Source organism: Pelobates fuscus, chromosome 13 (assembly GCF_036172605.1).
Source record: "Pelobates fuscus isolate aPelFus1 chromosome 13, aPelFus1.pri, whole genome shotgun sequence".
In the NCBI taxonomy this organism is placed as follows: domain Eukaryota; kingdom Metazoa; phylum Chordata; class Amphibia; order Anura; family Pelobatidae; genus Pelobates; species Pelobates fuscus.
Genome location: NC_086329.1, coordinates 75,989,850 through 76,014,212, shown reverse-complemented (window position 1 = coordinate 76,014,212; position 24,363 = coordinate 75,989,850).

Genomic DNA, 24,363 nt, shown 5'->3' with positions numbered 1-24,363 from the left:
TGATTTGTATAAATTAAACAAAGCCAGGCTCAGCATTATACACATATTTAACATGTGATATGCTTAGTTCCACACAAATACATAATTTAGACCATAAATATACAGTTAATAAAAATTGTAGATTATGCTAGCTTTAGTGTACCTATAATCTTAATTTTATTAATGACAGGAGGCGAGTATTTGCTTAAGTCTCTCTTTACTAGAACTCCACAGCAGCACAGAAAACAACCAATCAGAAAAAAGTTAGGTACTATAAAACTCCCCTCCCCATGCATCATTTCCTCTTTCAAGCTGCGACAAAACAGAATAAAAAGGCAGAGAACATCATGGGGAAGAAACGAAGTCCTAGATACGATGAATATAACGATGTCCACCATCCAAGTGTAACCGTCAAACTAGATAGTGTAGATGGACTGTAAACTGAAACGAGAGAAAAACAGAATCGAACAGGTTGATTATCCAATGAAATGTACTCTGAATAAACATGTAGGTACCCGATGTAGCAACCAAATTAACCTAATATGTAAATATCCCAACCCTACTTATGGAAAAAAACAGACATAAGGAACAAGCGACAGGTAGCAGAGACAACAAACAGGGTTGCATACTTACCTGATAATCTAAACTATAACATTAAACAAGGGAGGGACAAGAATGGGTGGGAAATACTCGCCTCCTGTCATTAATAAAATTAAGATTATAGTTACACTAAAGCTAGCATAATCTACAATTTTATAACATGACAGGAGGCTTCGTATTTGCTGTTTCAACGCTCAGTTCACCAATCCAACGCTGTTTGTGTCGCTGGTAATTATTCCAGGAAATATCAGAGTAACCCTAATTGGACATTCCAATACGATAAATGACAGCCGACGGGTCAAAGAAGATGCCACCCGACGAAGTATCTCAAATACGGAAAAAAGCACCTTCCGTCGGTAAATCCATTGTACGTGGTGTAGCAACCTGTTTCCTAGAAGTCGGTCCATGAGCTGGTAAGCTGACCTATTAGCCACATTCCTGTAGTTGTATAACTTCGAAATCCGATCGAGGACCTAGGTTCGCGAGAAGAAAACTGACACCAAGTCTCAACTCATGACCCGTAAGGCGGCTCCTCCGATCGTGCCAGGGCCATTCGGCGATGCGGCCTTGCAGGGAGATCTCCAATCTCAAGGAATGCACCGAAGACCACCACCAAAATCGCAATAGCAACCGAGGAGGATCTTTCGTACCTTCCTGTCCTAACCGGTGGGGTGACTCATCCGAGCATAAATTCATAATGCAGGCGAGAGTGTGGCCAAAACAGCCGTATACTAAGTGATTCCAACATTCCAAATGGACTGTGTAAACTTCGGACGTCGTAGAGAAAAGGCTCCAAAGAACGTCCATTCAGGGTTCCGAACTGAACTTGAGTGGAGGAACGGTGGTCGAGTATTCTGGGAATAGGGAATCCCAGAAATCTTCAAAGGAATGGGAAGTGCAAACAGGAACGCAGATTCCCATCCAGAAATGCCCCCGTCCAAGAGTGAAAGCTGTCTGTGTAGGAGACGGGGTATACCAGGTACCACCATAAGGTCTCGTAGGTCTCCTCGACGATAGGTGAAAAGTAGGGCAACGCGAATCCAACAAAAACGGCTCCCGTGAGGAATAACTAGAGTATAGACGGAGGGTCCCCCATCTCCGAACCCTGATCACCAGGTATGCGTTTCGAGGAGACGGGGCAGTCCTGCCATCTCATCCCAAGATCTGATGACCGGGGAGGTCAAGACAAACCGGGTGTTCCGGTCTTACCATGTGAACCATAGGTACGGTTTTTACCTTCAGAGCGGGTAATAGGCCCTCCTTAAACCTGTTACCCGAGCAAGGCAGAGCCCGTTTGCTCCATGAAGGTCCCCGTATCTCCTGCCACCTAAATACGGGAGAAACTGTCTGAGCAGTTGAACACAACGGTCTGGATATCCAAAAACAGAAAGCAATCCTCTGTTTTTATGGTGCAGAAAATACCCAAACCTGCACTCACATAATACCTGAGTTCCATCCGATAGTCGAACCATGTCCAGGAATGTGTATAAAATAAGTGGGAGTCACCCCTCGATATACCTCTGTGAGAATATCCCTCCATGACAGGAGATAGACTAGAGGGATCCAGTCCAAATATGGATATCTTGCATGACCAGGCAGTCCTCTATATCGAAATCAGTAGCACGGACGTCAGATCTACTTGAATGCAGGAGGGACACCCCTCCATGTAGTCAGCGATGACTTGCTTACAAGTCTGAGTGCTGAACAAATGGATGGCACCGTAGAGCGTCGAGTGTATGAGAGAGCCGCGCTCTCTACTAATGTGATCAAATAACGTGCTAACGTCCGGCTGATAGCCTGAGCGGGCCGCACCCGTAAATAACCAAACAGTAGAGTCTGCATCCGTGACCGTTCCTCTCTATGAGAATGTTTCCTCCAAACATGACCCCTGTATCCAGCTCAGTCTCTGGCTGAGGTTGAGGGAGGGCTGCGCCCTCTAATAACAAATCAGTGTCCGGTTCCGTATCTGAGAGGGGTTCGCTCTCTGCTCCAGCAGATAAAATATTCTCGGATTGAAGAGATGGAGGGCCGCACCCTCCTGTGATCCAAGCTAGGGTCCCTAGAGACTCAGGGTGACCAACTAAAGGGTACACCAAATACGAGTATCAGCATAAGGCTGAGGGCAATCTACGGAAAAACGATGGAAAAACTATCAACTGACCGTCCGGATCCCGTGCGCGCGCGCGGGGTCCAGGCGGACTGTTGGTAGTCTGAGGAAAGCTGGAGACGTTCTCCGCAATCCACGAGCACCCGGGAGGTCGGAGGAGGTCAAGTCAGGCCTCTCGACGACCCGAGCGAAAGGAAAAGGAAGTCACGAAAACGACAAAGACAACAATAACGTAGATACGAGTAAAAACGCAAATTCTATCTCAGCTAGAAGGCAAAAGGCAGGCCGGAAGGCAAGACAAGTAAGCCCCACTGAACAGGGCCAGGAGCTAACCTTACGCAAATAACTGCCGATAGCTATATGGATACCGGGAGACAGATACGGAGTTAGTTGATAAAGACAAGGAAAACACAGCGTTCTCATGTAGGTGTATGAGTACCGGTCCTTGCCCGTGCAAAGTTCTCCTTGGAGATGTGCCGTCGCCGGACTGGCGCAAACCGCGGATGTGTGTCCGGGGTCTTCATAAGAAAACTTGCCCTTCAGGTCTGAGGTTTAGGGCCTTCACCCTACCTACCATATTCAGATGGACGTATATTGGTGTCCTCTTGGATAGTATGGCAATGGTGCTTGGCCGGACACCCGCCTATTTCCATGTCACTGGTGGGCACTGGCTTCTCCTCAGTGATATTCCCCCAGGCCTGCGGCCAAAAGGGGATAGAGCAGGCCCAACAGGCCAAACTAATGGACACAGAATAGTTGGCCAAGCAAATAGGCACAGACATAGTAGGCCATACAAATAGGCACCGACATAGGAGGCCAATAAATGGGGCACCGACATAGCAGGCCGTGCTTATGGGCACAGAGGCCGTTCTTATGGGCACAGACATAGCAGGCCGTTCTTATGGGCACAGACACAGCAGGCCGTTCTTATGGGCACAGACACAGCAGGCCGTTCTTATGGGCACAGACATAGCAGGCCGTTCTTATGGGCACAGACAAAAGCAGGCCGTTCTTATGGGCACAGACATAGCAGGCCGTTCTTATGGGCACAGACAATAGCAGGCCGTTCTTATGGGCACAGACAATAGCAGGCCGTTCTTATGGGCACAGACAATAGCAGGCCGTTCTTATGGGCACAGACAATAGCAGGCCGTTCTTATGGGCACAGACAATAGCAGGCCGTTCTTATGGGCACAGACAATAGCAGGCCGTTCTTATGGGCACAGACAATAGCAGGCCATTCTTATGGGCACAGACATAGCAGGCCATTCTTATGGGCACAGACATAGCAGGCCATTCTTATGGGCACAGACATAGCAGGCCGTTCTTATGGGCACAGACATAGCAGGCCGTTCTTATGGGCACAGACATAGCAGGCCGTTCTTATGGGCACAGACATAGCAGGCCGTTCTTATGGGCACAGACATAGCAGGCCGTTCTTATGGGCACAGACATAGCAGGCCGTTCTTATGGGCACAGACATAGCAGGCCGTTCTTATGGGCACAGACATAGCAGGCCATTCTTATAGGCACAGACATAGCAGGCCGTTCATATGGGCGCAGACCAAGCAGGCCAAACAATGGGGCACAGACCAAGCAGGCCAAACAATGGGGCACAGACATAGCAAGCCAATCCTGGGTTGAATATTATATCCTATGAGTATCTGTTATTTATATAGCGCTACCCAAATCCACAGCGCTTTACCATGGGTCTTGGAAGAGTAATGGGGACCTCTGAGCTAGGGTAGAGTTCCCCCAAAATTTTGTAGATCCTCAGAGCACCTTGACATAGGGTCCCCAGACGTCAACCCTTTTAGACAGCGTAATGCCGTGAGAATAAACTCGAACCGGGACTGGCGGTCCCTGAATGCCCAGCAGGCAAATAGCGGTATCCCAGCTGTATTGTTATAAGCGGAAGTAGTTTCAGTGATTACCCCGTCCACGAAAGTAAGCTACATGAGCGATACTCTCCTTAAACTGTGAATTGGAATGCATCTGCACACACAGATCTGTTTGATGTTTCCATCATCAATATAGATACCATCATCATATCTGAAAATATTGTATAGTATCCGTCTGCAATTCACAGCAATCCGTGATCTACACTGTCAGTAAAACTCCCAGGAAACTGTGATATACATCAGCAAACACACAGCAAACTGTGATATACACAGTCATGAAAACACACAGTAATCTGTGATATAACTGTCAGTAAAACACCCAACAATCCGTGATGTACACGCGCAGCAATCTGTTTGCCATAATAGGGTCTGGTGTACCATGCGAAAAAGGGGGTCAGACGTAGGCCCCTGATACAGTAGATATGGTGTATGCAGGGCACAGGTTCCCACTGGAAGTAAGAGTAAGAAGCCAGTGGTAAAATAAGGTCTGTGTCACAGACAGAGCATTAAATGGATACTGTCTATAGGCTGTACTACAATCCAGAAAAGGATATCAGATATACACATATCTCAACATCCATACACACACACATATCTACATATATATACACAAATACATACACCCACACATACATACACCTGGATATAGAAGAACTCATGGAAAAGTCAAATAATGTCCCATGTAGAAGGTGTCAGCTCAAAGCTGCATTAGGTCCCCCAAAGCAAAAACTGACGTGCAGTGGAAGACGCTGAGCTGGTGGAGGCAGACCTCCCACAAGTAATGCACCGACGGGGGAGGGACCGCGAGCGGTCGCACTCCCTCCCGGTCGGGCTCTCCCCCACCCGGTCGGACACACGCGGTCCGCGGGCGGAGGCGGCCGCGGCCACGTGGGGAAGAAGATCCGGCCGCTGGGTACTCGTGTTGCGTACGCGAGTGCCCCCGCGACCGGGAAACCACATGGGACCGCCGGAGATGAAACTCCGCGGTCCCGGAGCTCGGGGTCGAAGGAGGCAGGAGTAGTCAACCTCCTGAAGCCCCCGAGCGGCACGCACAGCGCCAGGCATACAAAGAAAAGTGAAACGGACAGGGGGGGGGGCACAAGTCTAAGGAAAAGACAGCAAGGACCCCAAAGCCCCCACAAAACATACACAAATAAGGGAAAATACAGTGAAAGCCTGAAGAGCAGGCATTAAGAAAAACCCACAAAGATATATACAAGTATATATGAATAAAATCCCACAAGGATATATAACAGAATAGAAAAGAATACATCTAACCAGGGCAAAACAAACAACTGGACATAGATTAAATCCCACAAGGGCAATCTAAAATATAGAAAATAAAATACTGAAAATAAGAGCAAAACCCAAAGCCACCCACTATAAGCAGGAGGCAGAGGTACTCTGACCTGTACTGGTGCGGAGCAGCAAAGAAAGAGGAAATGATGCATGGGGAGGGGAGTTTTATAGTACCTAACTTTTTTCTGATTGGTTGTTTTCTGTGCTGCTGTGGAGTTCTAGTAAAGAGAGACTTAAGCAAATACGAAGCCTCCTGTCATGTTATAAAATTTATAGTTGCAATCACCATCTATTCCACTAACTATACCCTTCTGCCCAGTTACAACTACTATTTATTCTGATAATCACACCCCTCCGCCCAAGTGCCATAATACCTGAATTACAGGACCGATGGGTTTGTTACACTATTGTTAGCCACAGACATTATGTCAATCAAATGACGTCCTAACAGGAACCCCTCTCGAGTCTCCACCCACGGTCACGTGGGACGGCACGTCACAGGTGACGCGGGATCATCCCGATACGTCACGAGCTGACGGGCAGTGGGATCCCGTATCTGATTGGTGAAGAGTCATTTAAAAGTCCCGGCTTTCTCAGACGGCAATCGTTAGCCCCTGACGAAGGTGTTACACAACACCGAAACGCGCGTCGGGCGACAGCTCGTTTCTTCACTTCACTTTATTTAATTGCACCAAGGGATTCTTTTTGTTTCACGATGGGTATTTAGACCCATCTCTCACTCTGCACAACTGTGTGTTCTCCTCTTTCCTAGCTAGTATGGCAATTTAAGTTGAGGCATTTGATTTCAACGCTCAGAGGCAGCTTTAGTTTAGAACACCCACGAAGGTGTTACAGGAGAATTAGGGTTTAGCCTTGAGGACTTTATTTGAAAGATTTCTTTCCTTTTTCCTCCCCTGGAGCTACTATACCCTATCACTCCTCTATATAAACTATGACTGCATTTAAGGGTACCTGTGGGTCTATGTAAATATATTGTCAATTTAACATTGTTATGAGACTTTAATCACAGTGTAACTCTGGTCTCTGGGCATTTCCTGCCTCCATTTACAGACTTAGAGGGAACCTTCTTTCCTACCCCTAGCTACAACATTTTTATAGGTGATTGTATCACCATTTTCCTGTAGCAATACTTTTGGGGGGGACTCTATATAGTGTTCCTTTGTCTACCTCATTTCTTTAGGATCCAATAAAGTTTTATTCCAATAACAAATGATTTCTTTGATATAGGACACTCATATTGGTTTTAGGAAACACAAATTGTGCTTCCTAATTTTCCCGATTCTGTATATGCCATACACTTTAGGATCTGTGGGGATTGCTATACTGTGTTGTTAACCCTCTCTTTCTGCCAGCTGTAGATCTCCCTTAGGGGAGATTTCTTTCATTATTTTTTTCTATCAACTAGCAGTGAATGCGGGTACATGCCCCAGGTGGAGCTGGCACCACCATCTGACCATATCTCCCTTGTCTCTACCTTATACACCTCTCTTTTTTCATCTCTGAAAGGTGATAAACGAGACAGGGAGATTATTACTTTTCATTTATGAAATTGTATATATATCTATGTATATATAAATAAAAAGAATACGAAATATATATATGTCGATATACAAAATTACATAAATAATTATATAAATATACACGTAGACTTCAAATATATAAATATGCATATATATTTAAATTCTACGTGTGTATTTATGTAATATTTTTACATAATTAAGTAATTTTATTGATTGCAATTTGAGGGACCTGCCTGCAAACCAAGGTTGAAAGTCCAGAGAATTTAATTTGCTAGCACTATATTTTACCCTGTAACGTTCTACGACACCCTAAAACCTGTTCATGGGGGGTACTGTTTTACTCGGGAGACTTTGCTGAATACAAATATTAGTGATTCAAAACAGTAAAACATATCACAGCGATGATATTGTCAGTGAAAGTGACTATTTTTGCATTTTTCACACACAAACAGCACTTTTACTGATGATATAACTGTTGCGATACATTTTCCAGTTTTGAAACACTAATATTTGTGTTCAGGAAAAGTCTCCTGAGTATAACAGTACCCCCCATGTACAGGTTTTATAGCATTTTTGAAAGTTACAGGGTCAAATATTTTTACATTGAAAATGGCCAGTTTGGTTACGTTGCCTTTGAGAGCGTATGGTAGCCCAGGAATGAGAATTACCCCCATGATGGCATACCATTTGCAAAAGAAGACAACCCAAGGTATTGCAAATGGGGTATGTCCAGTCTTTTTTTAGTAACCACTTAGTCACAAACACTGGCCAAAATTAGCGTTCAATTTAGTTTTTTACTTTTTTCACACACAAACAAATATGAACGCTAACTTTGGCCAGTGTTTGCGACTAAGTGGCTACTAAAAAAGTCTGGACATACCCCATATTGAATACCCTGGGTTGTCTACTTTAAAAAAAAATATGTACATGTGGGGTGTTATTCAGAGATTTATGACAGATAATAGTGTTACAATGTCACTATTGATACATTTTAAAAATGTATGTTTTGAAACCGCAATATCCTACTTGTACTTATAGCCCTATAACATGCAAAAAATAGCAAAAAGAATGTAAACATTGGGTATTTTGAATCTATTTAGCAGTTTTTTTAATTCGCTTTTGTAGATGAGTAAAATATTTTTCACATAAAAGTCAAAAAAACATGTATTTTTTTCAATTTTTCATCATATTTTTTCATTTTTTTTAATTAAATCACATGAGATTATATAAATACTGGTATGTAAAGAAAGCCCCTTTTGTCCTGAAAAAAAACGATATATAATTTGTATGGGAACAGTAAATGAGAGAGTGGAAAATTACAGCTAAACACAAACACCACAAAAGTGTAAAAAGATGCCTGGTCGCAAATGTACAACATCGCAAAAACAGTCCGGTCCTTAAGGGGTTAAAAATAAATTAAAATTCAATTTTAAGATTAGTTGGATACATAAACATGAATTTGACTGTGAAGCAGCAGGCGAAAAATTCAGTCCCAAAAAAGGAAAAAAAAAAAAATTCAGGGCAGCACTTTTAACGTGCTGAGCAACAGTGAAACTGTGGAAATATACAGAAATGGAGTTCAGCGACACAGACAATTTATGTGTGCCTGCAAGGAAAGCACAGGAGAAGAGCCTGCCTTGCATGCGCTGAAGCACAAGATGACGGCCAGCTCATTTCTTGCGCTCCAAGAATGGCATACAAAAATGGGACTTACTGATTGAAAACACAAGCCAACAATCAAAATAAAGCACAGAGTTTGACTGTGAAGCAGCAGGCGAAAAAGGCAGCCCCAAGAAAGTAAAAGATAAAATTCAGGGCAGCACTTTTTACGTACCGAGCAACAGTGAAACTGTGGAAATATACAGAAATGGAGTTCAGCACCAGAACCTTTTTTTGCATAGATATCTCTTTATCCTATATGTATAAGCATACAATAAGACAAAGAGCCAGGCAAACTTTCCCCCAAAATATAGACAGTTTAAAACTTACCTTAACCACTTTGAATTTGTCCAAAATTCTATTGCGCTTTGAATGATTCTGAAATCTCCGCTCTGAAATTGAAAAGAAGATAAATATTATTTTAAGTTATGTTTTTATATATAACTAAACAATTATAAAAGGATATATATATATATATATATATATATATATATATAATATATATACGTCTGTATGTACATATATATGTAATGCAGTGGTTTTGGTGCTACGTATGTAAAATTATAAATTAGAACAATGTATGTTATATGGTTTAATGCTTACATCTACATATACTAATAAAAAATAAGTAGAAAAATGTTTTTAAATATACAATGCATAAATTGAAAATCTCTATAGAAAATATTTTAAAAATACATACCGTATATATACTCGAGTATAAACAGAGTTTTTCAGCACATTTTTTGTGCTGATAAACCCCAACGCGGCTTATACTCGAGTCACTGTCTGTATTATGGCAATTTGCATTGCCATAATACAGACTGGGGCTGTGGGGTCTGCAGAGCGTTTACTTACCTGTCCTGCAGCTCCTGTCAGCTCTCTCCTCCTCCGCGCCGGTCCGGTCAGCACCTCAGTAAGCTCCCACTGTAAGTCTCGCGAGAGCCGCGGGGTCATAGTGCGGCTCTCGCGAGACTTACTGTGAGCTGACAGAGAGAGCTGCACGGACCGGCGCGGAGGAGAAGGGAGCTGACAGGAGCTGCAGGACAGGTAAGAAAACGCTCTGCCAGCCCCCCTCTCCCCCACTGAACTGCCAATGACACTGGACCACCAGGGAAGGAGCCCCCCTCCCTGCCATGTATCAAGTAGGGAGGGGGGAACAAAAAATAAATAAATTAATAAATGAATAATAAAATAAAAAAATATAATTAAATTAAATTTAAAAAAATAAAATTAAAATAAAATAAAATTGCCCACCCCCCACCAAGGCTCTGCCACACACACACACACACACACTGCACTCATACACACACACACTGCACTCATACATACACTGCACTCATACGCCCACCTGCATTCATTATACACACACAGTAAATAAATATTCAATTAATATATTTTTTTTAGGATCTAATTTTATTTAGAAATTTACCCGTAGCTGCTGCATTTCCCACCCTAGTCTTATACTCGAGTCAATACGTTTTCCCAGTTTTTTGGGGTAAAATTAGGGGCCTCGGCTTATATTCGGGTCGGCTTATACTCGAGTATATACGGTATATAACAAAAATCCATATCTACACACACACACACACACAAAAGCAAATATATATATATATATATATATATATATATATATATATATATAAAATTAAATAGCAAAATGTTTATATAACAGTTAAAATAGTAAATCAATTACATAGGTCATATATAAACAAATCTAGATTTTTTTCTATAAAGAAATAAGTTAAATAAATTGATTAAAGATTATATAAATCATTAACTAAAATTAACAAAATAAAAACATTACATTAATTAATAAGCAAATACAAATATACTAAAACTGTACTTACTGTCAATGTGCAGCCAGATTCCGTTAGGGAAGATTCTTCTTCGGCACTGTCTTCAGTGAGAGATTCTCTCTCACACACTGGCCTCCGAGGAATACAACTGACATGTGAACGTGCTTCAGCGCGTTCACATATCAGCATAGGATGTAGTGCAGGCGCGCTCACATCTGAGCTGCCTGCATTACAAGGGAATAGGGAAAAAAATACACTGCATTATCTCAGAAACGGCAGTGTATTTATAAAAAAAAAAAGTAGAGGCACCTGGCACCAAGACAACTTCATTGAAATGAATTTGTCTTGGTGCCTATAGTGGTCCTTTAATTTGTATGATCCCTATGACACTTTAAAAATATATAAAAATAAAAGGAGACTATAAATAAGCATTAGCACTGCAGCGCACTTAGTGCAGTCAACATTTTAGAAAAGGGTTAGATGTTTACCGGTCTCTGATGGCCACCCTTGATCCTTCCCTTTTGGATTTGCAGTGACATTCATACTACACATTATACCAGATTTAAACCGGTTTGAAATTGTAGTGGATTCTTTTATGCAAACCAATAAGTTTGAATGACTATCTGTTCCTGTCCAAATTAGAAATAATAAAGTTGCGTCCACGCAGAAGTAAATTCACACTGAGACACAAGGTTCAGGTTAATGAAAGAACTTCAGAAAATGTAATGGCATCTGTTAAAAAGTGGGTGCGCAGACCCTTATAAAGGCATTATTACATAACTGGAGAATTCAAGATAACATAGAATTATAAATCAGTAATTGGTTAAGTGTTAAGTGGTTCATTCAAATGCCCTCCCTACTGTGTGTGCCATCTTATGTCATTACTGTCGTCATGAAGTTCTCCTCCGGATTCCAGCACCATCTTGTTAGCACGAGGTGTTCACTCGATGGGAGGGGTGCTTTGGCAGCCATTTTGAGTAGTTGGCACTGTTAGTTTCAAGGTTAGTTTTTTCAAGGCTTTTAGTGAATGTACATTTCATTAGGACCAAAGTATGTGGCCTTGCTTCTACAATGTTCCATCCAACAGGAACTTTATTGTTCCGTTGATGCTCATTTCTTTCTATTAAAGCATTTCTCTTAAAGGAATATTATGGCACAAGACAATAGTTTGCCTTGCGCTACGCCTGAATGTTTTAAAGTTTAAAAAATGTGCAGATCTAGCCTATGCCTTATATATGTCAAATACAAGTTGTCGGTACCTGCTGTTGTGGCATTACCTGCATGTATGTAAACCTTTGCACGCAAAAATAAAAATTTACAAAAAAAAGGAATATTATGGAATTAATAATTCTACAACTAAAATAATTCTGATGCTTAGAGCTGTCACAAATTTTTATATTTGTTTATAATAAAATTTTAAAATTTTTGAACATGTCATCTGAATTTTTCATTTTCTTGGGGGAGGAGAGGGAAAAAATTAAAATTATGGATATTAACAAATAGGTTTGCAGCAAAGAAGTTGCTTAGAATTAGGTCTCTCCAGGGCTCAAGACATGATATATGTATGATATATATATATATACCCTGTTCCAAATTATTATGCAAATTCTATTTAAGTGTCACAAAGATTAAATATTTTGTTTTTCAATTTAACTCATGGATGGCAATGTGTCTCAGGGCTCTTTTGATCAATGAAAACAATCTCTGACACCTGTGATAAACTACTAAAGGAGGGTGTTCCACATTATTAAGCAGATCACCATTTTCATGCAATATGGGGAAGAAAAGGGATCTCTCTGCTGCCGAAAAGAGTGAAATAGTTCAATATATAAAAAATACAGAAAAGGTAAAGGAGTCGAGAGCAAATGCTCAAATCACCACAGATGTGAATCACTCCAAAACACACCAAATAAATATAATGCAAATAACGTGAGAGTAATGGTGAGAGCAAATAAAATACTAGATAACAATAAATGAGAGGCAATATTACCATATATAACTGTCTGTTGGGCTTGTCCTAAAACAATAGAATAAAGGACATAGTATAGCCTGTAAAACAGAACATATAAATAATAAATATAAAAATGCCCACTCACGTGGTGCTGAGCCGTTTGAAAGTGGCTCAGACTATCAGCGCCTTGTAAAGTTATATTGGAGACTGTAATGCCGGAAGCAGGTTTTTCAATGCATAAATTCCGTCTTGTAAAATCATCAGACTGGAAAAGCAGGTAAATGAAAAAAACTTTTATTGCTAAAAACACAGCATAAAAAACTCGTCCCCCAATTGCACTAACGCGTTTCGACCGATAATGGTCTTTTTCAAAGTGCTCCGAGCATTATCGGTCGAAACGCGTTAGTGCAATTGGGGGACGAGTTTTTTATGCTGTGTTTTTAGCAATAAAAGTTTTTTTCATTTACCTGCTTTTCCAGTCTGATGATTTTACAAGACGGAATTTATGCATTGAAAAACCTGCTTCCGGCATTACAGTCTCCAATATAACTTTACAAGGCGCTGATAGTCTGAGCCACTTTCAAACGGCTCAGCACCACGTGAGTGGGCATTTTTATATTTATTATTTATATGTTCTGTTTTACAGGCTATACTATGTCCTTTATTCTATTGTTTTAGGACAAGCCCAACAGACAGTTATATATGGTAATATTGCCTCTCATTTATTGTTATCTAGTATTTTATTTGCTCTCACCATTACTCTCACGTTATTTGAAATAGTTCAATGCCTTGGACGAGGTATGAAAACATATTTCACAAAAACTTAAGCGTGATTATCGCACTATTAAGAGATTTGTGGCCGATTCAGAGCACAGACAGGTTCGTGCAGATAAAGGCACATTGAGGAAGATTTCTGCCAGATCCATGCATCGGATCAAGAGAGCAGCTGCTAAAATACCATTACATAGCAGCAAACAGATATTTGAAGCTGCTGGTGCCTCTGGAGTCCCACGGACATCAAGGTGTAGAGTCTTGCAACTGTGCATAAACCTTCTATTTGGCCACCACTAACCAATGCTCATAAGCAGAAACGGCTGCATTGGGCAGACAAATACATGAAGACTAATTTTCAAACAGTCCTGTTCACTGATGAGTGCCGTGCAACCCTGGATGGTCCAGATGGATGGAGTAGTGGATGGTTGGTGGACAGCCACCCTGTTCCAACAAGGCTGCGATGTCAGCAAGGCGGTGGTGGAGTCATGTCTTGGGCCGGAATCATGGGAAGAGAGCTGGTCGGCCCCTTTAGGGTCCCCGAAGGTGTAAAGATGACCTCTGCAAAGTATGTGGAGTTTCTGACTGACCACTTTCTTCCCTGGTACAGAAGGAAGAACTATGCTTTCCGTAATAAAATCATCTTCATGCATGACAATGCACCATCTCATGCTGCAAAGAATACCTCTGCATCAATGGCTGCTATGGGGATAAAAGGAGAGAAAGTCATGGTGTGGCCTCCATTCTCCCCTGACCTCAATCCTATTGAGAACCTTTGGAGCATCCTCAAGCAAAAGATCTACGAGGGTGGGAGACAGTTCACATCCAAACTGCAGCTCTTGGAGGCTATTCTGACATCTTGCAAACAAATTCAAGCAGAAACTGTCCAAAAACTCTCAAGTTCAATGGACGCAAGACTTGTGAAGCTGCTATGAAATAAGGGGTCCTATGATAAAATTTAACGTGACCTGTTAAAATGTTTAAAAAGTTAATGTTGTTATAAGTTTGATTGAAACAGCTTTTGATTTCAGTAAATATGCTGCAAACACAACAAATGACAATTTTCAGTTCTTTACAACCTATAAAGTTGTTTGTAAGTTTGAAACTTACTGTGCGTAATAATTTGGAACAGTGCATTGTAAGTTTGTGTTAAAAAAAAATAGTGTTATTAGGTTTGTTCAATAAAATAATTTAATAGCATGAGAATTATGCTGAATGTTATTTACATCAATTATTTAGGTAAATGAGAAAAATCTCATTTGCATAATAATTTGGAACAGGGTGTGTATGTATATATATATATATATATATATATATATATATATATATATATATATATATATATATATATATATATATATATATATATATATAATCATCAACATTTTAACTTTAATGTTTTCATGGTGTCACCAAGAGCAGAAAATGAGAAAGTAGAAATTAGTTTTGCTACTATCCAGCCTTATTAAAAACACAATATGACAAATAAAATTGTATATTTCGGGGAGGATCAGAGAGAATTCAGTAGCACAACACTTTTGCTCAAATGTTGAGATCCTATGATCTTCCTATCTGGCCCACTTGGGTAGGTAGCCTTGTGTGCCACAGGTAGCCAAATCCTGGCCAACTCCATTGTAAAATGGCCAAGCAACAGTGTTACTGGACAACCTAAAGTTTTTGTCATGATAATTATTATTGTTAGAGGTACATGATGCCTGGTCCCTGTCTTTGAATGCAGACCTGAACCTGCTACTGCATCGATCTCTCCTCCATGTCGGCAAGGAACGCAAGGAGCAACCACATCAACATGATATATTATGGTCAGGTAAAGGCGCCAGGCAAATTATGCAGTTGTGCTCCACTCCTGTTGGTCACAACATGTAGTGTGGCTGAAACATGGACCAAGTTAGAGTAGCTTCTGTATCCTCTACCAGGTCTGATGAGAAGTACGTGCAAGGATGGTCGAATTGCCTCCTGTCTGATTGGGGAGAGGAAACACAAGCTTCTCTAACAGGGTCTGTGGCTCAGGCAGGCTACAAGTAGGGAGGTAAGCGAGCATTAGGGGGCAAAACTACAAATCAAGGGGCACACAGACGGCTGGGGGGGTAAGAGTTGCACAGAGGACTGAGGGGGGAAGAGAGACACACAGAGGGGCTGGAAAAGGGGAAAAAGACACACAAAGTTCGTGGGGTCGCGTCTCCGAAAAGGGTTCCAGACGCTCGATGACCATGTACCACTGCCTACGTTTGGGAGAGAAAAATGGCCATCATTCAATAGAGCACGTGTGTTCAGTTAAACGAATGGCAACCACCCAGGGAAAGCACTTGAGCTAATTAGTTCCTTGAAGTCAACAAGTCAGGGGGTGGTCGGTGTTCAGGGGGTATAAAAGGGAGAGACTCGACTTTATTCAGGAAACAAACAAGGGAGGTATGGCAGCCAAATGGAGAGAGGAACAAGTCAATTCAAGAACTGACGGTTCACTTGCTACACAATATTCCCCGTCCCTTGACAAGGTGCCATTTTAATGATATAATCAATGTTATTCACTTCACCAGTCAGTGGTTTAATTGGTGTGGCTGATCAGTGTATAGTGAAATTTATCCACTTTTTGATCACTTTTCACAATGTTTGACACTCATACGAACTCCCTTTCCAGGAAGGTATGTTCCCTTTTGACATTTGCAGATTTTTTTCTCTTTTCTTTCTAACTCTTTTTTCTGTATCTATCTTTATTTCTATTAACCAATTGATCTTCATGCCATCTATTATGCACATTATCCACACTTATATACTGAATCAATTGGAAATAATAATACTTGTATTGGAATAAATAACAATGACAATGCTAATATGATGATTCCAGTGAAGTCCATCCATGTCTATCTCCAGCTTTAAAACCTATCGGAAACCCAGTCGAAATCTTTGAATAGCTCCAGCTCTACATCAGATAGTGATTTAGACTTGTCTGGCGGGATCAGAATGGGGGCGCATGATGTGTATATCGTATTAAAGTTGCGGATGTCGTCTGGTCCCTCGATGGATGGTACGCATGGCGGACTGACACTCTTGAACAATAATGCGAACCAGTCTATTTGCTGTTAAAAATTCAAAAAGTTTAAGGGAAACTAATGAGTAAGATAAGTAGTGCGTACTCTTATACAATCAGTAAACTAAGAATATAGAATAATAGATATAAAAATAGTGGTGGCTGTTCCATAGGGACAAGTAGATGCTGGGTATAATTTTCCTATGATCCCTGAATGCTTGCATATAAAATACATGAACTCCAGGAATATTGTGTATTTGGTTAAAAATCTTAATTAAAAGCTAATATTTATTTAGCTGCTAGAATGTGTCTTTCTATTTGACATACTTCAAAGAAAGGGTGGCTCTTCAGATCCCGGGCACCATTCTCGCTGGCTCCTAGACGGTCTTCGGGATCTTTATTCAAAAGCTGTATAAGAAAATATTAAAAATTATTTTAAACGGGAAAAAAAAACCTGAGAATTAAAGGCATTTTCTTGCAGGTTCTGTAAAACCTGCCTTTATGAGCTCAGGCTGTATACGTTGGTACAGAGCTCAATAAAAAGAAGGCACCATATCACCATGGCATCGTGTTCTGGTGCCCGGACATAGCTCTGCCCTGATCGATGGCATGAGTCATGCTTATTATTTCATTCACCACATGGAATTAGAATTTGTTTTATTCAGTAACTAGATCCATGTGTTTGTGACTGCTTCTTGTTCTCTGTTACAATCTAACACACCGAATATTCGCACAGGACCAGCTGTGTTTCCAGACCCTTACAAATCAAACTGCCCAAGCCCACATTCACACACAATGGAATCATTGTAGCACGATAAGCCATAAGGTGTAGTACTGCTTAGAAGCAGGAACTTTAATCCTGGAGGGTCCAAGAAAGAGCTTACTCAATCTATCTAAATTAGAAAGCACTATGTGTTGGCAACTTACACTTCTTAATATTGATCGCGCTTCTGCAGTCAGGAACCTCGGATAGTGCGGCGTTGAATGGACAATATTATACCTCACCTGTCTTATATCACCTGGGAAGGAAAACTAATAGAAACAATACAGTTAGAAAAAGTGCAGGGTTGGCATGGGATCTACGGTGGGTAATGTCTCTAATGTAAATGGTTTGCCAAAGCAGAACCAATAAATATAATATAAATAAACTGATTAGTATTATAGGGTTAAAATTAAACAAAGTGGACAGCACACTTGTGTGATATGAATTTATAAAATAAACATTCACCACAATAGTTAACATTCTAGTGGTGTGTAAGGATAAATAAATAAGGACATGGGCATGTCGGGGGACACAGAGAGGGGAGGAAGGTCAACAAAGCACTGGAGCCAGTGTTCGTACAAGCCCTGTCAGGGAGAGCGGGGAAGCAGGGCAAGAGCACAAGCAAGAGTGTTTGCTGAGAAAGTCACCCAACGATCGTCCAGACACCAGGTGAACCTGCAAGACAGTTGACTCCAGGGATATTTCCATCCCACATATGTTGAATTACCTGAGCCAGTTCCATATAGGCTCATTAAGTGTAATGCAACAATAACATTATTTTTTATATTTATTTTATGTTCAAACTGTATTACACTATTTGGAGTATTTCCCCTTACAGAGACATTTGGGATATCATATACATGGTATATTCCTTAATTTTTTACCCTTACACACCACTAGTGCTCACTATTGTGCTAAATGTTTATTTCATAGATTGATATCACACAAGTGCGTTGTCCACTTAGTTTAGTTTTTATGTCTGAATATATTTGTAAAATTTACTGATTGTTTTCACTGTGGAGATTAGCAGCACTTATCGTTACATCTACACAGCGCCTGTTTGTACCATACATCTGTTTTTTGTTTTTTTTTCTATAGGGTTAAAATAAGTTTGGATAAAGTGAAGAGGGAGTTATTGGGTTCTGATATTTAGATACACAGTATAATGAGCTGTAGTAGTTATGGTGCTCAGGTTTCCCTTTAACCCCTACCAGTCTACAGTTTGAAATGCTATCACTATTATCAATGGACTGTTTGCCATCACACAAGGTATTTTTGGTTTATAAACGAGGAATCCTACAAATTGGTAAAAATGAGCTATTCTTACCATTCCACACAGCATTATATAAATAACTGCACCGAGACTCCACCAGTCAATAGATGTTGTGTATGGTTTACCGCAAACCATTTCCGGTGCCATGTAATGCAGGGTGCCACAATATGTTCTGTCTTGTTCTCCATATCCCATCCCTCAGAAAAAGAGAAAAGATAAATGTGCATCGGTAAATATACTGATAGATGTTACTGATATAGAGTATATGTTATAAGTGATATTAGAATATTGCTGCAAGGAGTTGGTGCATTGCAGCTGCAGATTCTCTCTGTAATTTTGTATAAAGTTTTACATGGTGTTTACGAATCTGTGGATGACAAGCCAACCAATCAGAGTGCTCTAATGAGAATTCAATGAGTGGGAAAGCCTTTATAAAGGCAATTCCCACTTTAAAGCTTCATACTGCACTAGCCCTCGCATAGGGAAAGCCTTGGATTGGCTCAAATCGGCATGGGGGCGGGGCGGGGCATTTTGGCCAATCAGGACCTCTTCATAGAGATACATTGAATCAATGCATCTCTATGAGGAACATTCAGCTTCTCCATGCAGAGCATGGGGGCGCTGAACAGCAGGGCTGCTTACTGTGCAGCACTGAGCCAGGAAGCCCCTCCAGCGACCATCTGAAGAGTGGCCTCTTGGAGGTGTCCCTAGAGGCAATGTGAACACTGCCGTTTCTCATTAAGCTCTAGTTGTTCTGGTGACTATAGTGTCCCTTTAAATGTCCTTCTAGTCATATGGGGATCTTACTGGTCCCCACAGGGATTTTATTTATATATTTTGACCAACTGCAACATAATTAACCCTTGCAGTTGACAAGGCTTTAACTATTTGCCTGCTAGTTTCTATAACTACCTGTGGAAAAAAAGTGTGACAATTTTGGCTGCGTTACGGACAAAATTTAGGCCATTTGGAGTCTGAATGGCTCTGTATGCAGTCAGATGGTTTTGCCCCATTCAGTACAAAGCCAATCAGACTTTAGCGAATAACGGTTTGTGTTTCATATATTCTTTTAATTCGGTTTGCAGTTGGATGTTATTTGTTATCTGTAGGTAAAGTTAAATTGTGCAACTTTGTGAGAAATGACTTTTTTTTTTTTTAATTCTTTATTTTTGGTATGCAGGTGTGTACAACAGTGCCTGTGTCGCCACAACAGCGTTGGCAGGCTCAAGGTACTTAAACATTTGGTAACAGTATTGTGGCTCGCTAAGTATGCATACATTTTTTTTTAGTAATAAAGGTTAAACAGTATTGATATACTAAGTCATGGTGAAGGAAACAACACGGTTAGGTTTTTAGGTATAGCAAGTTAAGAACACGTTAATATAACTGTATGACTGAGCCATACATGTTAATAGGAATAAGTATAATACAGTTGTTAGGTTTCAGGTTTATATGGCAGAGTGACAGGTGTAGATTTCTCCACACTGCGTAATATTGTCCATCAGGGGGCAGCAAATCGCTATGCTAGCCAGTGTAAGCTTTCGTATAAGTTTAGTCAATTTTAGCTGCTATCTATGTCAGTTCTTGGATAGAACACAATGGCCCACAATTAAAAGTTAGAACTAAGCAAATATGCAGTGTATGTTAAACTTTGTACGGTTATTTAAGGTGAACAAAATTTCTAGTGGTAATCAGCAGCTAGAGGGTAGCTTATGCGGTTAGATTTAGTAAACCACCGTAAATGACAATAGCAAATATGCCTAGCCAGACATGTTACATTTAACAGTGGTACCGTTTGAGGTATGGTGAGGCTAAAGCCATTGTGAAGGCGGGGTACCATACACGTTTATGGGACATGAATATATGATATGAAAAGAGAACAGGTAAGTCGCCGGGTAGACAGGCTTGGCAGCTTGAAATCAGCAGGCGACAGGCTATCTGGGAACATGTCTAGCGGGCATATTCAGACATTATCAGATCATGAAAAGAAATGGCTGGGTCTGACATGTAGTGAAATTACTTGTTTGCAATGGTTATACGAGCGTCCCAAGTCCCATTATGTGTCTAGGCAGGTAGCTGGACAGCGGGTATTTTTAAGTCCTCACCCGATGCCGCTGGTGTGCTTCTGAGGGTAGTCTTGCTTGTTGGTTCTCTCGATCGCCAGCGCGCCAGGGGTTAGGATTTTTGGTTGTTCCCCTTGCCGGGCACTTCCCGAGGTCCCTATGTGGTGTTCACCGTTCTGGTGAGTCTTGTCGTAGGCTGGGGCTCGGGGAGCTGCTGATGTGAGCGTGGAGGTCGGAAGTTTCCAGAGTCCCTGTGTGGTAGACAGCTTGGGCATGTTGGCTGGTCTTTGTTTAGCAGTTTCTGGGGATGCCGCTTGATCAGCCTGTTGTTTGTTGTTGTGCGTCTTGCTTTGAGACCCGGGGATAGGAGCAGCATTGCCCAGGGAACATGACGCCGTTTCCCGCCTTGTAGTTTTGTGGCTCCGTTGCGCTGGAGATGCTGTTCCATAGTCGCGGGTAAGATTTTCCCGCAGACTGCGCCTGGTAGCTGGTCGAATCCATGCCTCCGCATCTCTTAATGCCTGCCTGAAGAGTTGTCTCCGTTTACGCAGTTTCTTCCAGAGGTAAGTACAAAGCTGGTTATAGAAATCCAGAATATGCTTGGGCGGTTTAGTGCGTGATTGTCTTCTTTCGATCTGCCTCTGGGCCGCCATCTTGGTTAGGCCCTGGGTGCTTGAGGTTTTCGTCGCTTGATTTCTCCGCAATTTGGGGGTATTCGCCCCTGGCGAGGACCAGGATATCCCCCACCGGTCCATAGGGGGGGGGGGTGGTAGGGCTGCAATGCTTTCTCGCCGGTGAGCGTGTCCCGGGCCGTGGCATCGGCCGCTTCCCCCAGACCACAGGTCCCGCTCTTGCATAGGCCGCATGGCCGGTTTCAGCCTTGACTCGGCGCTCCGGGGTTGGTATCATTATGAAGCCCTTGTCGTCTCGTGCACTTTGCTGGTCTCCGTGTGTCGTTAGCGCGGTCGGATCGCCCAGTATCTCCGCTCTTAGGACTAATGTAGCAGGAGCTCAGAGATTATGCTGCCGGCCATCTTGGCTGTCAGGCCCCGCCCCCCAGAAATGACTTTTGCTTAATATAAAATAATTTTTACCTTGTTTACTAACACCGAAGTCTGTAATTTTGGCGAATCCATCTACGTCTATGACAATGTTTGCCAATTTGAGATCTCTGGATTTAAAATGCAGAAACATAGTTTTTATTTTTTCAATATCACTAGAGGCACTTGAATTACATGGTTTTCTTTTTTAGCCTTTTTTAAAGATTAGATTTAAAGACTTTAATATAAGACAAAAATTGTTAACATAACATAACTAATCAATCAAACCACAGACACAGCATTTCGATCACAATACAGTGAATAACACAGATAATATTTATAGGGACACTATGTATGTATGTTCAACTTTATTTTTTCCTGTTTACTTACCTGTGAACAATATCGTTTTGATGCAAGAATTCCAGGCCGAGCACACAACACGCCGCATAAAACCTGTAGAAAAGAGAATAAGTTAGTTTTATGTTAGGGAAGGAAATGAAGTTTTTGTACCACTGAATAGTTTGATTCCACCATCCTGTGTCAATCTATGCTCAGACATATTTCCTGCAATGTCTTGTATCTTCGGTATTAACAGTCAGCTTAATCGGTATTGGATTTTTTTCAAATTTCTAGTCCACCTTAAAGGAACACTATAGGGTCAGGAACACAAATCTGTATTCCTGACCCTATAGTGTTAAAACCACCATCTAGCCCCCCCAAGTCTCCCTAAATATAGTAAAATCATACTTATATTCAGGTCTGCAGCTGTCTCTATCCCTATGCCCTTTCTGTGTCAGTTCATTGGATTTGTTCTGGAGTTGCTCCCTGTGTCCTGCTCCTGGAGATCCTGGGTCCAGAAGGTCAGAGACCCAGAGGCCTCCAGTTTCCTCGTATTAAATTTACTTTTTCTCTTGTTTTGCATTTGTGTTACCCACTTGTTTTCGTGTAGCTAACATACTTGTTATCTTTCCTCATTGTTTTGTATTTATATGGGTATTAATTTCCTACTTACAGTGATTGCTGCTGCAGTCAGCACCCTTTACCAACCAAACCGCGACAATCCGTTCCCATAATCCCAAAACTATTGTTACTTACACAGCTCTGGTTGTGGAAAATGACTGAAAGTTGTTGTTCCTAATATTGGTCATTAAGTCCCCACCAGCGGCATACTCCATTAAAAAACAAAAATGATCTGGAAACTTGCCAACATGTTAACAAGGAAAGGATGTTGTACTTCGCTCACAGTCTGTAGGATTTCATTTTCACATATAAGTCTTGGAAATAAAAAGGTAATAATTCAACTAATCACTTTTTTTTTGATGTGCAAATAATAACATTCTTACTTGTAGTGACACGACAACATTTACAAGCCTAGTAATAAGAAATTGTATAAAGTGTCAGCATGGCATGTAGAGTATATTTTTAGAATATAGTAATAACAAGCTAGAGTCATGTCTGGGTATATATTAAGATAGAGGCTTGCTAACGAGTAGCTTTTCCAGACACAGTGACAACTGATGAAGTAACATAGGGTAAGAATGCTAAATCACATGCTAAGCCATTACCCAGAGGAGTACCACTGCATCTAAAAGCTCTACCAGAGTGTCTCATCTACGCAACATAAATAATACGAAATAAAAGATTAAAGAAAAATAAATGTAATACTAAAGTAAACTCAATGATAACACTTTTTGACTGAACAGCTGAAGGCAGAATGGGAGTTGGAGTCCTTCAGGAAACCCAGCAAAGCTCATACAGGAGGTGTAATGGCTATATGCTGTAGTGAGCCCCATGTTTAGCCAATTCTCAGTCTCTGGTTATGAAGAATAGCTGTAATAGAACGGTGAGGCAAGGCACCTCCATAGCCCCAGGCCTTTGTGTAGGCCTGCATCCCTGATCCACGGACTTGAGAACTGACAAAGTCGAAGTGCTTCACATCTAAGGGACAGCTGAGGAATGGTATGGTTTGTCGCTGATTGCTGGTGTGATTCATGCAAGGTGAGTAAGCCCTTAGTGACCTTCAGCACAGGAGGATCGTGGAAACGAGGAGCAGTTGCTTTCGGTTAAGTAATGCCCACAAGGGTCCTGTCACCATCTCGCATCTGTCGCCTCTTATCTCGGGATCGGGAATTCAGCCGGGACTGTACTTCTTGGGCTGTTAGCTTAGGACAGAAGTCGTGAAAGATAGCTTCTCATAGAGTGCTCAACGGGGTCACTCCAAGGCTGCTCAGTCATATTTACAGCATGCCCCTGATGGGAAAGTACCTCCATTATCCTGCATTCAGAGTTGCGTTCCAATACAATGCTTTACGATTCCAGACTGGTGACAGGTAGCGCAGTGGAGACCGGGATAACTCCCACCGGCCCAGGGGGGGCACTGTAGGTCTCTGCAAGAGAGTTGTGCTTCACAGGACAGAAGATTGTCCGCCTCTCCTGCCCAGTGCCTTCACTAGGCCTCATCGGCTCCGCCGGAGATAGAGGCGTCGGCACCTCTAGAAACCGGACCGTTCCATTCAGTGTTAGCAACTGGTAGGGCACTGAATGTGTTGACTGTGAATGCAATTTGCCTCAAGA